This window comes from Rhineura floridana, chromosome 1 (assembly GCF_030035675.1).
Source record: "Rhineura floridana isolate rRhiFlo1 chromosome 1, rRhiFlo1.hap2, whole genome shotgun sequence".
In the NCBI taxonomy this organism is placed as follows: domain Eukaryota; kingdom Metazoa; phylum Chordata; class Lepidosauria; order Squamata; family Rhineuridae; genus Rhineura; species Rhineura floridana.
Genome location: NC_084480.1, coordinates 67,543,028 through 67,559,531, shown reverse-complemented (window position 1 = coordinate 67,559,531; position 16,504 = coordinate 67,543,028). Strand labels below are relative to the sequence as shown.

The following is a 16,504-nucleotide window of genomic DNA, read 5'->3' as shown; positions in this document are numbered from 1 at the left end:
CTATGGAGACAGGCATTACTCTGCCTCAAGAGGCTACCACACAAGGGAAATGGGAGTGAACTTATGAAGCTGAGTCTTGAGCAGATAAGAAACAAAAGTAGGCATGTTTTCCCTGTTGTCCATATAGCAGCCAAAACTATGGAGTAGGGTCTTAAGCATGTTTAGCACAAACTATAGTTTTGTATTACATCTGAACCAGCTGACTGTCTCTTTGGAAGTAATCTAAGTTGGTTCTGGCAATCAACATAAGGGATAGGATATACAGCATAGCCATTTGGAAACTGTAGGATTTAGGTTGCATCAGGAAACAGAAAGCATAAATCAAGGAGTCAAGGAGGAGCTTAACAGAGCACTATAAAATAGCTTAAAAGACAAGGTTCATCTCAAAATGAAAAGCAGAAGGGCACAAATATAGCCCTTCCCTTTGACGCTGGGGTTTTATTTTATGAATTATTGGGGCTGGTGAAAATAAAAACCACCACCACTGGAAATTTAGCTTAGCTTGGAAGAGTGTGTACAATAGGAAGTGTTGGAGTTTCTTCACTGCAGGCATAGGGCCGAAGACATTTTCCTGCCTGAAGCAAAGGACCAGATGGTACTGTCCATGTACAGAAGCCAACTGGACTGGCCATTGAATCTTTCTTCAATCCTGGCAACAGGGTAGTGTCCTTCACCACTGTTGAGAATATCAGGCTAGCTTCACAGTAGCTGTGTCCTCCAGCACAGTGTCACTGCTTGCCCTTCCCCCCCAATATGTGCCACTTCAGGCAGCCATCATACTTTGCCAAATGATAGGGCCAGCCCCATGCAAGCACATTATGAAACATTCTTTTCTAAAACCAAAATTAAGTCCAGCATCCTAGAAAAAGAGCAGGACTAGAATGTGATCTATCTCACAGGCACACTTGTGAAATGTTTCACAAGCAAGGAAGCATTTTCTCTCTTTTTTTCTGCTTCAAGGCTAATGTAGACACATTTTTGTCTATGCATCATAGAGTAAAAGAGATTCAGATAGCTGGGGTGCAGGCAAAAATCCACTTGACTTTAAATAGAATGCATACACACAAATCTGTTTATTTCAGTGCAATTCCATAGTAACTGGATTGCAGCCTTTGTTTTTGAGTTTAGAAGCAATTTGTGGAATAAAAGGGCTTTTTAGAAAAGAAAAGAAAAGAAAGTCTATAAGTCTCGTATTACTTTTCTCCAAATCTTTTCTTTCTTTGTCTTCATTACAGGATGAAGGAAAGTGCAGACCATTAGAAGTAACAAAGCTGGAAGGTGCGGAAATTGGTGTGGACAGCAGTCTAGGCAAACCATTTGTTTTTAAATGTGTTCCTCAGACTAGAAACAGGATTTTTTATTTCTGTGCCACATCAAACCAAGAGATGAAAAGGTACATAATCCACTCATTTCAGTCCTTTTTGCCTTTTCTTTTTCTAGTTCTGCACAATGTATTTGTTTATTAAGGTCAATTGCATAATCATCAGGCACTCTCTTACTGAAAGAAGTAAAACATTCACATTGAGATTTAAATGGGGTTGTCTTCTATGAATTTTTTTTCCTTTTTGCAAGGATATGGGTGTGTCAGCAGTCTGTATGTATCATTTTTAACATTTTATTTCCTTTGCAGTTGTCCCTCTTTTTGGTTCTTTAACATTAAAAAATAAGAAAAGCCATGCTGGATCAGATGAAAGGCCTGTCTGGTCTTGCTCCTCACAGCAGCCAACCAGTTTTCTATGGAAACCCCACAAGAAGGATAGGAGGTCAACAGCCCTCACTTACTGTTATCTCCCAGCAATTGGTATTCTGAAGCAGGCTGCTTTCCAGGACTCCAGTTTGTGCATTTGCTATACAGTATATTCCTCCTCCTGGTACACTTCTTTGGGCCAGGCTTCACACACACACAAATGTTCATAGGAATCTGTGCATCCTTGCAGATACCAGTACCTTTCATGGAGATCTGTGGCTATCTGCATGTGTCTTCCAATAACAGAGGGCGAAAAGTGCAGCAATGGTGGAGATTAGGAATGTTTGCAAAACCCATACCCATACCAGTATAAGGAATGTTGTGAGGATATTGTTAGCACTTGTTTTATTTATTTATTTATTTATTTTCATTTCTAAACCGCCCATAGCTAATAGCTCTCTGGGCAGTGTACAAAACAAGATTAAAATACAATATTAAAATAAAATCAGTAACAAAGAGCAACAAAATTAAACTAAAACATTAAACATAAAAACACTGAACATTAAAATGCCTGGGAGTATAGCCAGGTCTTAACCTGGCGCCTAAAAGAAAGAACCGTAGGCACCAGGCGTATCTCCTCTGGTAAGCTGTTCCACAGTTCGGGGGCCACCACAGAAAAGGCCCTAGATCTAGTAACAATCCTCCGGGCATCCTGGTGAGTTGGTACCCGGAGGAGGGCCTTAGATACTGAACGAAGTGAACGGGTAGGTTCATAGCGGGAGAGGCGTTCCACAAGGTTTTGTAAGGTATAGACTCCAGCATGTCCTTGAAATTCACCCTGCCCAGTATTCTGTCATACAGACCTACCTACCATTTTTCCTAAAGCATGGCAAGGCCCAGTGTTGCTCTTTTCCTGCCAAACAAACCTGTTCTCATCTATTGTTCTTTTCATAGGTGGCTGGAGGCCATGGAGAAAACTGTGCATCCTGTTCATCAGGTAATATTTTAGCACTTGAGAGGCTGGCCTGGTAGACATTTCCTTGGTTCTTCTGTCTCTGCCACTGAGCCTGTCAGCGCTTTTGTTTCCCTGTTTGCAGTGAGCTGCTGTGTGAGTGAATTTAAAGAGGCTGCCATGCACACTGGGATCTCTCTGTATTTGTTCTTTGCTAATCTTACCAATAGTTTCTGGACATTCTGGAAAAACAGAAAGAGTTGCAAATATTTCTCTGGAAGCCACATTTTTAGATGAATAGTCAGAGTCCAAGGGTACTTCTAGACTGTCACTACGTTGGGGTAGGATTCAATCACATACCAGCAATTTCATGTTGTGCAATGGACATTGATTTGGAGGTCTTGCACAACAAACCCATTTCCTCAAAAGATCAGGCTTTTTGCTATAAGGAAATAACAGGAAATGCACATAAAAGTGTGGGATAACACTTGTTTGATGTAATATAATCTGCAAATATGAATGCTCAATAAACAGGTTGCCTGGAAGTAACCAAAGAAAGGTAACTCTGGTAGGGTATTCATGTTAGTCGGTTAGCAACAAAAACAAGCCATCTCTTGAGGCACCTACAAGACTATTGGATTTATTGTGGCATAAGCTTTTAGGTACCAGAGCAACCTTTCCCAGCCTTTGGGTTCCCAGATGTTGTTGGACTACAACTCCCATCAGTCCCAGCCAGTATGGCCAATGATTAGGAATGATGGGAATTGTAGTCCAGTAACATCTGAGAACCAAAAGATTGGGAAAGGCTGCACTAGAGTCCTCTTCTTCAGATGCATGAAACACATGCACATACAGGTGTTGAGGGAAAACAATCTGTGGCATGAAACAATGAAATACAGCAAATGCATTTCTATGCAAGCCTCCTATGTATACAAGATAAGTGTAGTGATCATTAACAGCTGCCAGAATTGGTGGTAGCACAGTCATCTTAGCTTTGTCATTCTAATACAGCACCTATAGTGAGATAGCACCTTGGTTTAAGGTAAGCCAAGGAAGTAAAATTCAGATCCATTGCCTTTTATTATATCTCTACACACTTGGAAATGGAAATGGACTGCCTTCAAGTCGATCCCAACTTATGGTGACCCTATGAATAGGGTTTTCATCATAAGCGGTATTCAGAGAGGGTTTACCATTGCCTCCCTCTGAGGCTCTCACCAGCTGACTAGGGCCTGCTCAGCTTGCCACAGCTGCACAAGCCAGACCCATTCTTGTCAGCAACTGCCAGCTGGGGGGCAAATGGGCTCCTTGGGACTATGCAGCTTCCCCACGGCTGCACAGGTGGAGGGCATGTAACTCCTGAGCCACTCACTGTGGGGGTGATCTTTAGCTGGCCCTTGACACCCATGCGACACAAGCGGGGATTTGAACTCACAGACTCTGGACTCTCAGCTAGGCTTTCCTCCCCACTGTGCTATACCAGCTGTAGCTCTACACACTTAAGCTTTTTTAAATAATATAATTAGTTTTGACCGATACAATCAGATCCTGGCATAAAGAGTTGTATTTCAACATAGCAGTAAGGAAGCATCCATTCAGTACAAGGATTTCTGTTTGTACAACAGGACTTCCTTCCTCTCCTCCCCCATGTGCCCCCTAAACCTGTTCTATGGGTTTCCCTATTCTGGAGGAGATTTAGAAAGGCCATGTGGCATGTGCAGAGGGGGGGGGGTGGAGGAAGTCCCTTTGTGCAAGTGGATATTCTTGCACTGACGGGGCACATTCATTGAATGGCCTATACCAGATTTAGCTAGAAAAAAGGAGGAAACCACCTCTGCAGCAGAACGATCATTGGGTCCAGAATGTGGATTTAAAAAAATGAAAAAGGCATTGTATGGATGAAAAGTATGTGTCACTTACACATAAGAATCAGGGATGGGATGAGGGCATTCAGGAATTTTACATGATTTTTATTAATTGGTTGCTTTCAACAGAATGAAGAAAACAGTGGACACATTTCTCTTAGTTTAAGTATAACTTTTTCTTCCAAAACCTGGTAGGAATTTTGGCACTGTTCTACTAAAAGAGTGATTTAAACAAAGAAGGTCTCAATCAGGGATGGGGAACCTCTGGCTCTCCAGATGTTGTTGGACTACAATTCCCAACATTCCTGATCGCAACATCTGAAGACCTACCCTGGTCAAATGTAGCAAAAAATACCACACATATACAAAAAGATTAAAGCAGTCAAAGCTATGCAGGATTTAAAAATAACAAACATAGCTAAGAGCAGGGGTGAAAGGTCTCTTCTGAGAGTTCTTCGGGTAACATGACTTTAGGCAATTTCAGCCTTTTTGCAATTTTCTACTACTGGGAAAACCAATTATTTTTATGGATTACTACTTTTTCCTGCTATGTTATGTTTAAGATGTATTGTTTTTCATTTCTTTTCATGTGAACAGATGCAAATATAATCACATAAGAGGTTTCATTAGTAATTTTGTTTACAGTTTGTTTTCTCTCTTTAAAAAATGAAATAAGTGGCTACAAAATTACAATCCTCTTTAGGCTAAATAACAAGTGCTCCCTTTTACAAAGGACAGCGCTTCTCTGAATCACTGACACTATGTCATCCTAATGAGACCGAGAGTAAGGAAATTATTCCGCAAATATGCTGAGCGTCATTGCAGTCTTATCTTGGACTTTTCTGCAATACACCCCTGAACGTTCACCTGCAAGGAGTGGCAGGGGATGTAGTTAATGATATTTCCTGAAGTTAGCTCATCTCCTCCTCTATAGGCTCATCAAGGGTCCAGGAGAAATAGCGTAATTTAAAGGGAAATGGATTGTTCAGGGTGCTTTCAACATTGTAGTGTTTCTCTCTAAGAACTTTAGATGACCAAAGACATGTGCTACTATGCTGCTTACAAATTTTGTTGAAAAGCGAGCACATTAGCTTTAGAGTGCAGAGGTTTGACTCTGATAGCTTCCATTTGATGTAAAAATGGAGAGAAATGACCTGGTCTGCAGCTTTATCCTTTTTACATGGCCATGTATTTGTTTCCTCATAAGACAGAAGCAACCTGTTTTAATTCTCAAGAGTACTGTTATACATAATCAGCCATGGAGACATTTACACCTTCCACTCCAGGTGACAGCAGGGAAGACGAGGCCAGGGTTATCTACACCTTGTTCCTCGCTCCCGCTCCCCCCATGGCCAGATTCCTAGTTGTTCATCTATTGTGCCCACTGACCTGTGTGAGCTGTTGTTTCACACAAAATTAGTACACAATAAGACCAGGGGCCAATTTGGTGTGCATTATGGAGACCTGGGTAGGTGAGCTGGGAGGAGTTGACCTGACCTAGCTTTGCCTGCAGGGATGGGGGGAAGGGATTGCTGTGGTCTACAGAACTTCCATCTCTGTCACCAGGAAACCACTTTGTTTGGAGCTGGCTGTGAGGGCCTGCACCTGGTATGGGGCCAAGGAGACAATAAACTAGGGTTGCTGCTGGTGTACCATCCACCCTGCTGCCCAGCAGCTTCTCTAACCAAGCTAGAAGAGGCCGTCTTGGCTGTGGTATTGGAGAAGCCCAGAACAATAGTCCTGGGTGATTTCAATGTCCATGCTGAGGCTGTCTCTAGTGCTCTAACTTGGGACTTTGTGGCCTCTATGATGACCATGGGACTGTCTCAATTTGTCACCTTGCCGACAAATAGGGCAGGGCACACCCTGAATTTTGTTTTTTCCTCCAGATGGCGGAAAGAGTGGTCTGGAGATGGACATCTGCAGTGGACATCACTCCATTGTTATGGTCAGACCACTTCCTGGTGAAGTTTACACTTATAGCTCCAATCCTCCCTTGCAGGGGGGCTGACAGATTAAGGTGGTCTGCCCCCCAGAGACTAATGGAATCCACTGGATTCCTGAACGTCCTGGGGGAGTTTCCACTAGGAAACTGCAGAAGAGAGGAAGAGGAAGTCCCATTGTGCAAGCAGTTCATTCCGCTGGTGGACGGACACCATTGGATGCCATCCTATGTTTTTCTAAGAATCTTTTGGGACCTTTTGTTTGCATGCTCTGATTTAGTGCAGCAAAAAGGGAAAATTCTGGGCAAATGCGGGGGGGGAGGCAGCAAAGAGGTGCGAAAAAAGTTTTAATATCCATTGTGTTTTGGACTTCTTAGGTCCTTCATCAGGGAATTTTAAAAATGAAAGTTCAATATTTGACAGTAGAGGGAAGGTGGTAAAAGGTAAAGATGTCCCCGCACTTATAGTGCAAGTCATTTCCAACTCTTAGGGTGACGTCTTGCGATGTTTACTAGGCAGACCGTATATATGGGGTGGGATTGCCAGTTCCTTCTCAGGCCTTCCTTTACCCCCCAGCATATGCCGGGTACTCTTTTTACTGACCACGGATGGATGGAAGGCTGAGTGGACCTCGACCCCTTTTACTGGAGATTCAACTTCCTCCTTCTGTTGGAATCGAACTCTGGCCGTGAGCAGAGCTTCAGCTGCATTACCGCCGCTTACCACTCTGCACCACGGAGGGAAAGTGCAGATAGTATAAAAAAAGATTGATCATCTGTATTTGAAACTCTCTGATGAAGGACCTGAGAGATAGGAAATGCATTGGATATTAAAATTATTTTTCCCACACCTTTGATTCCTGCTTTTTTCACCCATGCTCCGATTTAGACATTTAGGCAAGTAGTCGGCCACATATTTTCGATCTGGACTAAGTATTTTTTGCCTGATTAATGGTTACTTCTACCAAGCAGATCTCTTAGTATTGCACCACAATGCTGCTTAATGCTGACTAGAGAGGTCTGCAGTTATATACTGAATCACCGTTTGTACCCATAGCAATGCTCTCCAATCAGACTTCAAGAGTTTTGTGGCACTTTAAGAACTAATAAACCTAATAAAGGCTAAGCTTTCATGGACTAGAGCAGGGGTGGAGAATGTGTGGTCCTCCAGATGTTGCTGGACTACAAATCCCATCTTTCTTGACCGTTAGACAAGCTAGCTGGGGCTGCTGGGAGTTGGAGTCCAACAGCATCTGGAGGGCCACAAGTTCTCCATCCCTGGAGTAGTCTGCTTCATCAGAAGCCGTGCACGAAAATGTGCCATAATAAATTTGTCTCTAAGGTGCCACAAGATACTTCTTGTTATATTTTGCTATAACCAATTAACATGGCTATCTGTCTAAAAATTGACTTCAAAGCAAGCATCAATCTTTGCAAATGCTGATGGCTAAAAATAGCTTCTGATGTTACGATTTCAACTGCATGCCTTTAAGCCGTATACATTAAGATGCATGTCCGATTAATGTCAATGCAATTAAATAGTGGGTTCATTTCACTGCATAAACATGCATTCTTAATTCCTATCCCCACCAGATGTATTTGGCCAGATGTGTTCCTTAGCAATGAAATGCCAAATAATCACTGTATATACACATTCTTAGCAACAGCAATGGCTGCATTTTAAGGTGCGAGACAAAAAATGTGCGGGTTAATGTGATACCAGAAATCACCATGAAGTTAAAAACCAAAATGAAGTCAGAACATCATGTGTTAATTAAAATGGACACAGTATGGATTTTTAACATATTCTTCTTATAGGTGGAAATCAGAACTTATATGCCTGAAAATGTGCCTTAGGAATTGTTGGGAGGTATTTGTTGTACAATATATACCAGACAAATTATCAGCTGCCATCTTAACATTCTACATTCTTGTAACTTTAAATATGTTTGGAAAAGTTTGTGTGGGTTTAGCCTCTTTACCAACAGAAAAGGTGATCTCTTTCCTAACTCAAACATGCAGAACCATGTCTGGGTAGATGTCACCATACACAACACAAGCCTTCCGCCACTTGCCATCAAAAACCCGGAGTGCCTAGGGCTTCTTCATCAACTGGACAGAAACAAGGACATGTGGGTTCAACACTACTGCATTCTGAAAGATGGCTGTTTGTATTTTTATGCCAGCATACGCTCTACGCATGCCCTAGGTAGGTCATAACCTTTCTTTTTTTCTAGCTAACAGAAAAGAGTCAATAATGTAAGACTGGAAACTTTGATGACTGCTGAAATTATAGGGTGAAGGGAGGAGATCCTTTATGAAATGCACAAGACCCAGCTCCTGAGTCCTCCCAAGTTAAGCCATATCACACACCTCATAGCCTTAAAAAAAACAGCTAAAAGGGTAATCACAAAAGGTAAGGAGACAGGGGCTGCCGTCCCCATCCGCATTCTTCCTCTATCAGGAGAGCATGCAGCATGGTCAGACAAAGGTGTGAGGACTGGGGCACTGGCAAGGTTTCATAGATTGCCCTCTAATATATCCAGCCTTTGATAAACTGCCTTCACTGTTTCAGCAATTAGACCTTGCACTTTTTCTCCTTCCAAAGCTGCGCACTATCTGTTATACTTGGGAATGATCTGCTGTCTTAGAGGATAATGATCATATGTTAAACAAGCATACCTGTTCCCTACTGGTACTAAGGAGATGTTACTGGAGATGGTTGTCCATCCTTCTTTGTTTATACTCTGACAATGAAGACTGATCCATTTCATTTTCCAGCCATCCCCCACCCCCTTAGTTTTAGCTGATTTGCAGTGCAAGAGGATACTGGTATAGGTAATTCCCAACCCCCCCTGCAGCCTCTTGTACTGAAGCATACAGCCCTGGGTTTCTCTGTGGGACTGGATGCACTTTCCTCTGATCCGCTGCTGCCACCATTCGATACAAACTGTTCAGCCTTGGTTACTTTGCTATCCCCCCTGGTATGTGTTTCCCAGCTGAAGGAATCATGCTTATGTTTATCCAAGAAATATATTTATTAAGAATTAGAAATAACAAGATTACTTTTAGAATGTTTCACAAGCGTATGGTTTCATCTATATTCTGTTATGTACTTTACTTCTTACTAATTGCCTCATAACTCCGACTCACTCTCAACACCACCACCAAACACCATCTAAACACCACCTCCTCAATTCACCTTACAATCCACCACCTCACACCTCTCAAACACCACCACCCAGATTCAACTGTCATTCTTCCATTTATACTCCCAGCCATTCAAACGCTCAGCCAATCATCCAGCATTCTACTGCTCATGTACTCCCCCCTCCTCTTTCACTCCACTTACCATATGTCTTCTATATAAACAGCACTTACCATATTTACAATATAAGCAGGAACATCACAGAGTCCCACCCTGTTTTGGATCCAGCCACACACTTCACTCACTCAGTCTCTCCTTGCCACTGGGAAGTGCCAGGACAGGCAGTTTGAGTGGCCATATCTCCAATGCCTCCAGGCCACACTGCCAGTGTAGACCCCCTCTGCAAAGCAACAGCAGGGCCCTGAGGCATTCTAGGGAATGAAGATGGTGGCAGCAGCCACCTGACCCATTGCTTCTTTCTTCAGTGTCAGGCTGAGAAGTATCAGGTGGCTGGAGTTGCTGCTCCATTCCTCACTGCTCATCTCCATGTAATTGTTCTCTCCCACTCATCCCTGTGTTTCCTCCATCATTACCAGTCCCCTTTCTGTCACCTTGTAAGCTTATGGAGGGGGGCAGAGGGAAGACCCCTTCAACTCCTGGTGTGAACTTCAGCACAGGATCAAGCGGTAAATTCAGGCTAACTGAAAATAGACTCAGTGTCTGCAGGCAGATATAAGTAACAGTAGGGGTGTGGAACTGATGGAAGCATAAATCATTTGCTTTAGAATGACTCTTCAGAGCAACAGTGAACTTTTAAATATAGACTATGTATACATATGTCATAAGATCTGTTGGTTTTCTTGGTGTTCAGAAAGGCTAATTTTAATAAAGAGAAAAGAGTGAAGGAGAATTGTAAGAGTTGGAGGAGAGTTTGTAGGCCATCCTGCTTGATGCAGAAATCCAGAGCTCTGACATCCCTAACTGATAGCTGTCCAGCCTGTCCTTCAAGATCTCCAGTAAAGGAGAGTCCCCCCTCTCCTTTGGCAGTTGGTTCCACTGTTGAATGGCTCCGGGCCCGGCTCCAGCAGTGGCCCAGGTGGAGCACTGGCTGATGGCCCAGGAGTGCAGAGGAGGCCCTCACTGATCCCAGTGGCATGGGATCTGCTGCTTGTTCTCCAACCTATCCTATTCCAAGGGACAGGAAGTGGTTCCCCCCCCCAGATTCTCTTTTTATCCAATTCATGAGGGCAGAGGGAAAATGGAGGGGTTAATACCATAGAGGTGAAAAGCTGAGCCCAGAGGGTCTCCTCACCTTGCCCAATATCACCCAGTGCCCATGTTGAGATTGTCTAGGCTAGTAGACTCCTAATCTCTGTGGTATCAACCCCTTAAATGCTCTCCAACAGAAGGGCAGAAGGAAAGAGCAGTGGCAGCAGCTCTGAGCCAGGGCTTCATCTCAGGCCTATGACAGCAGCTCTTATCATCTTGGCCTGCTATTCTAGGAGGCCTGATGCTTATGGTGACTTTTCTTTGCTCTGTTTCCTTGTTGTGACACTGCACATCCTTCACAGTAACATAAAGAAACATTTGAGAAACTGCCAAATAAAGGTTGAGGGGAAGAGCTAGAGTTCTTGGGAGTCACTAAAGGAGGTATAGTGGACCTGATGTGATCTGGAGATGCTTACTCAGGAAAAGGACCTGATTTGTCATGTTTATGAACATATGAACCTGCTTTAAGTTATACTGTGGTCTACTGAGCCATGTACCATCTACTGGCAGTGATTTTCCAAGGTCTTAAAGGAAGTCTTTCCCAGCCCTCCTTTCAGAGTTCCTTTTTGCTGGAGATGCCTGGGACCATCTGCATGCATAGTGTGTCCTCTATGAGCCCTCTTTCTTTTTCTAGGTGGAATTTACCTGCAGGGATACACTGTGAGTGAACAGGCCCTTGGCTCCAGGAGGTCCGTGATTGAAGTGAAACCACCTTCTCAGGAGTTTAAAACATTCTACTTGTGTGCAGAAAGCGGAACTGAAAACAAACGGTAGATGATGATCTCATCTTTTTACAGTCCTCCTAAAATGGTTTTCCTAATCTATTTCTACCTGCCTCTTCACACCTTTCCTTAGCTGTAGATAAGAGAGGCTGAAGTAGAAAGTGTTGAGACTTATGAATCATTGCCTAGGTGATCAACTGTCTTCTAGTAGAGCTAATGTTTGCAGTGAACAATGATAGTTCAAATAGAGACTTTATTTATTTAATTAAATGTTTACAAGCCGCACTTTTCATAAAAGTGTATCAAGGCAGCATTACAAAACACAAAAACATGATAGAATTAAAAAAAACAATAAAAGCATCATTTAGAACGGTGTTTCCCAAAGTGTGGTACGTGTACCCCTGGTGGTACGCGAAAGGGTTTCAAAGGGTACGCGGCCAAATGTGTTTTTTTATACTTTATCATTGGGTTTTAGTGGCAAAAAACGTGTGCGTGTGTTCTTTTAAGAGAAAATACAGTTCTTGTGATTTTCCAGTTTCTCACACAATCATATGAGGGAAGATCCAGAGCTTAGAAAAGTTACTTTTTTGAACTACAGCTCCCATCAGCCCAATCCAGTGGCCATGCTGGCTGGGGCTGCTGGGAGCTGTAGTTCAAAAAAGTAACTTTTCCAAGCTCTGGGAAGATCAATATAATAACAGTGGTTTATCCCAATGTTATTCAATGCATAGTCTATTTCGCTCTCAATGCATTCCTTGTCTTTTCGTGCACCCCTCCAGTTTCTCATAAGACTCGGACTCCCTCGCAATGACTTTGGCCACCAAAAAACGCTTCTACAAACAGACAGATGGCGCCACAAAGATATTTATGCTTATGCTCGACTACAAAAATGTTCACACCAGGAAGCGGGGTTTTTCTCTATCTTCAGCCCTGCAGCAGCCATCTCGCCAGCCACTTCCCTCTTGGGGAATCTCCCGCTCTTCGGCTGCAGAGCGGTTTTTTCCCGCATCCTGCCTGGCCTGCCCGCTCATCAGCTGTGAATTTTAGGTGGGAGGTTTGAATCCCCTGCCTGCTCTTGGGCTGCGTGCCTAAGTGGTTTCCAGGCAGGATAGGGGGAAAACCTCTCTGCAGCCAAAGAGTGGGAGATTCAAACCTCCAGCCCAGGCAAGTGCTGCCTCTGTAAACCCGCTGCATGCTGCATGCTTTTTGGCTGGAGTTTCCGGTTTTGGGGGGTCCCCTCTGGGTCTCCAGCTAACTTACCTTAATCTCCGGACTCTCAGCTTCAATTTAAAAAAAACACTAAGTTTCTAGGTCATCTGGTTCCTGAGATATACACCAAAACGTCAGCCCCCCCGCGACTGTTTAATCTGCTTTTTAACCAATCTGTATAGCAGCTTTTAGCCAGAGCTTGGAAAAGTTATTTTAAACTACAGCTCCCATCAGCCCCAGCCAGCATAGCCACTGGATTGGTCTGATGGGAGTTATAGTTCAAAAATTTTTTTTCCCAAGCTCTGGCATCTAATCCCGCCCTTTCAGGATTGTAGCCAATAAGGGGAGCCAGGCTTGTGATTTGTTGACCCAGGCAGTGCTTAGGCTTTATTACAACGTCAAAATGGTGGTTTTGAGGTCTTCAGTTTGAGTTAGTAAGAATATAGTAATCTAAAGATTGTAGCAAATTATTGAAGCATTGTAGCAATTGAAGATTGTAGCAAATTGAAGCTATGGCATAAACGTCTCAGTCTTAATGAATTTGATTCCTTTCCATGTCTTCATGACTTAGTAACAAACTCGACTAACGAACTTGATAGTTATGTATTGCAAACTATGAAAGAATACTTGGAATGTTTACAGAAAGATCTTTGAAAGTATTTTCCTGAACCAGACCACAGTTTTGAGTGGATAAGAAACCCTTTCCTCACCAGTGTTCATACATTGCCAAATAATCTATCAAATGCAGAACAAGAACAGTTCTTGGAGCTGACTTCAGATGGTTTCCTGAAAGCACAATTTGAACAAAAAGAACTGACTTCATTTTGGTTAAGCATTAGTTCTGAATATTCAGCTCTATCGAATAAAGCTGTTAAGTATCTTCTCCCCTTCCCCACATTGTATTTGTGTGAGGTTAGATTCTCTGCGCTTGTGAACATCAAAACAAAAAAACGAAACTGAATTATTGACGTGGAGCCCCATCTTCGTCTTAAGATCACAAATATTGAACCGGATATTGCCGCACTAATATCTGGTCACAAGCAGTTCCATCCCTCCCATTAAACAGTTGTTTTGTATTGACAATTTTAATACCAAAACAGTATTACTTTTTATTTCCAGAATGGTTTTTTTTTGTTTGAATAATAGTTATTTTAATTATTAGTATATGAATTATTTCTATATTTTTGAATATATATTTTTGTTATATAAATATTATTTCTATTATTAAAATGTTTAGTACTTACTTTGTATTAATTTTTTTACAAACATTTCATATAAAATTATAGGAATTACAATTGTGTTATAATACCTTACCCCTCTCCCAATTATTTTTGTGAAAGTTGGGTACGCCGGTAAAATCAGTGTCTCAAAAGGGGTACGCACATGTTGAAAGTTTGGGAAACACTGCTCTATGCAAAGCTCAAATATATACAAGATAAGCAAGTGACCATACAGAATAGCAATAACTGGTTATAACAGCATCTGTCTACCTTTGCTATGTTAATTTATCACCTAGAAGAGTCCTTCAACCAATACAAACTTGCTGATACTTTCTAATTTTTCAGTTTCATACTAGAGTCTTCCTTTGAAGTTTTTTGTTGGATAATGGTGACTTTCAGGTCCCATAGGAGAACAGATGAAAATAAATATGAGTTGTGCCTTCAGAAAATCCTAGGATCCTAATAAGGTCTTTGAGAAATTAAGAAATGGACCGAGACATCCATAGAAATGCAAGGACATCCACAAATGACTGTTTCAATAAAACTGAGCTAACAGTGCTACTGTGAAAGTTATTTTGGTGCATCATAGACTCATGGAAAGAGCAGCATTTATACTCAGTCCAGATTTTATATATTAATTTCCAGGATTTGGTAAATTCTATATAATCCCGATATAAGGATGGATGAATCTGTCAATTTCAGTTTCTCTCAGTTTCTAATTTTTCCAATCTTAAATTCAGTTCTCCACGTTTCCACATCAGTTTGTGATAAATCCTCATGAAAATTCACCAGCATTTTACTGTGAATTTTTCCTACCATACACATTTTGTATGTAGTTTTACCTAATGTACACATTTTTCTAATGCATATTTTTACTAATATTTATATTTCCCCGAATGTAATGAATTTTTGTATGCTAGTTTCAGAGGTATATACATTTTATGCATGATTTATCTTAGTATATGCATTTTTGTACGCATTAGTTGGCTCGGAAAAAATGGAAATGGACTGTCTTCAAGTTGATTCCAACTTATGGCAATGCTACCAATAGGGTTTTCATGGTAAGCAGTATTCAGAGGTGGTTTACCATTGCCTTCCTCTGAGGCTGAGAGGCACTGACTGGCCCAAGCTCATCCAGTGAGCTTCATGGCTGCGTGGGGATTCGAACCCTGGTGTCCCAGGTCGTAGTCCAACAGTTTAACCATTACACCACAGGAAAATTCAGAGAATTGCAAATTTTGAAGGGTGGTGTGTTTTGGTTTCAGAAAGTTCAGATTACGTAGGTTGGCCTATACATGTGAACTGAATCAAATTCTCCCCCATCCCTAGTCAGACATCTATCATATGTCAAAATATTCAAACCACTAGGTGCCTTTGTTTGCTATAGGTAGATGTATCAGTAAGTTAGCTAACCATTTCTGGATACCTACATAATGCTTTCCATGCCTTGCCTAAAACTAAACCGAAGAATAAGGATTTGTAGAGTTCAATGTAAGGAACTAAAATAAAATAAAAACTATGAAGTACTTTGAAAACTACAATATATTTTTACCAGTTGCTGGAATCCTCTGAAGGCAAGAGTGCTCTTGTGCTTAGGTCCTGCTTGCATGCTTCCCTTAGGTTGGCCACTGTGAGAACAGGATGCCAGACTAGATGGGCCATTGGCCTGATTCAACAGGTTCTTCTTATGTTATGTTCTTATTCCTGCTGTGTGTGTGTGCGCGCGCGCACGCATGCATGTGTGCGCCCATGATACCAGTCTCTGCTACATGTGGCATCACACTCAATGTGATATGGTTGTTCATATGCCATCTTAGTACTAGTTCAAGCAGTGCTTATCTTTTAGTTATGCAAACATCACTCGCTTATTTATTTTTATTTATATCCTGCCCTTTCTCCCAGTAGGAGCCCAGGGCTGCAAAGTGACCAGCTTTGTCTATTCCTTTCTTCCAGATGGATTACAGCACTGAGAGCCTCAGTCAGTAAGTGGTTGCCATTAAACAAGGCCATTCAAGACTTCATGAACCGACCACTGGAAAGAGACTAAGTTGTGAAGGGAAATCTAGTCTAGTCTTTTTTGCTACTGAACCAGGGTACCCCTACCAATAAATGTCAATACTAAATGATAATTTAGTAACACTTTATTATGGCATCTCTTGTAAATTATGAGCTGCTCAATTTTGTAAGCTATTAGTAAATAAACAAAAAGCCAAACAAAAAGCCTCTTATGTAGATGTTTCCCCTCCCCCCTTTGTTTTGTGTCATTTTTTTGCTCACATACCACATATGAAGATCTACAATTAGATTCATGCAATGTGTTATGATCTTATTTTCGTTGTTGAAAACATTAATCTCTGAGGTTTAAGGGTTCCTCTTGGGAATTGTTATCCTGTCCTTTTACAGAGATTAAAACCAAATATTCCTGAATAATAATTTTCCCCATTGTCCTCTGGAGTTTTAAGTGCATTTCCAAGCTAATGCTAATGGACA

At 41.8% G+C, this 16,504-nt stretch overlaps 1 pseudogene; it reads left to right on the top strand.

Moving 5' to 3' along the window:
* LOC133376554 (uncharacterized) overlaps positions 1–16,119 on the top strand; it is a 58,779-nt pseudogene extending 42,660 nt beyond the window's left edge.
* The last annotated feature ends 385 nt before the right edge of the window (positions 16,120–16,504 follow it).